We start from the raw sequence: 1,502 nt of genomic DNA on the forward strand, positions 1-1,502 counted from the left end.
CTTTTCCTATTTGGAACCAGTCTGTTGTTCCATGTCCATTTCTAACTGTTGCTTCCTGTCCTGCATAAGGATTTCTCAAGAGGCAGGTCAGGTGGTCTGGTATTCCCATCTTTTTCAGAATTTTCCACAGTTTCTTGTGTTCCACACAATCAAAGGCTTTGGAATAGTCAATAATGCAGAAATATATGTTTTTTTGGAACGTTCTAGCTGTTTTGATGATTCAACAGATGTTGGCAATTTGATCTGTGGTTCCTCTGCCTTTTTTAAAACCAGCTTGAACATCTGGAAGTTCACATAATGTTGAAAGCTGGCTTGGAGAAGTTTGAGCATTACTTTACTAGCGTGTGAGATAAGCGCAATTGTGTGGTAGTTTGAGCATTCTTTGGCATTTCATTCCTTTGGGACTGGAATAAAAACTGATCTTTTCCAGTTTTTCCAGGCCACTGCTGAGTGTTCCAAATTTGCTGACATATTGAGTGCAGCACTTTCACAGCATTATCTTTTACGATTTGAAATCGCTCAACTGGACTTCTATCACTAGCTTTGTTCATTTTGTTAGGAAGCAATAAATATCTGAACATTCTATAGCATTGATAAGTACTAGAATTGAAAATTTTCAGGGAGGACATTGAAGCACAATTAGAGGATATAAATTGTCTTCTAATGCTTCAAAAGAATAACCCTTCATGACTTTGATGAATCAAATTTATTTAACATTTTTTATCTTTAAGGACACTTTTCCAAAACAGTAAAGTATGTTGAAAACAATGAAATACTAAAACATGTAGCCATCCTCCAATTTTCAGCATTAAGTCTGATTCTAGGCCATTCTTAAGGTGTCTGTGTCTCTGAGGAGAGTTGTGCAGAAAGCAGTACTCAGAGATTACTTTTGGCTTCCTCTGCAGTGCCTCATCACTCCTTCCAGGAGTGCAAACTTCCATCACTACTGGATACTCAGGAGAAATTGTGTGCTATAGGCTCCACTTGACTGGAAACACTCCTATTTAGAAGTTACCTGATACCTTCATGCTCTGTCAAGTTAGGTGTCCAGTTCAGATAATCTTACTACCTTCCCCTCCAACTTGTTGGTTTGTCTCAGGGTCTCCCTCAAAGCTTTCTTCCTACAAGGCCTCCTCCATACCTTTACGTTACAGTCAATCACCTTTCCTGACATTGAAAATTTCTACTTTCCCCAAAGGATAACAGCCAAATGCTTCTCTTGTTTTTCCTGGGATGGTTTGGGCAGAGGGTTGGGAGAAACAAAAAGAAAAGAATGTTCAATAGGGAAGTGGGGAACATTAGCTCCCTCTCCACCCATTAACACCCCACACTGCAATTTAAAACTCATTCTTTTTCACAGGTGGTGCCAAGTTTGAATAAAGGAATCCTCAGAATGGCTGTTGTACCTCAGTTCTAGGTATTTCTTCATCTGCCTGGTATCCTCAATGTCATTCCCAGAATTCTCAAGTGCCAGTGTTTGCTTTTTTCCTAACTATTTAAGA

Source organism: Bison bison, unplaced genomic scaffold (assembly GCF_000754665.1).
Source record: "Bison bison bison isolate TAMUID 2011002044 unplaced genomic scaffold, Bison_UMD1.0 scf7180017864500, whole genome shotgun sequence".
In the NCBI taxonomy this organism is placed as follows: Eukaryota; Metazoa; Chordata; class Mammalia; order Artiodactyla; family Bovidae; genus Bison; species Bison bison.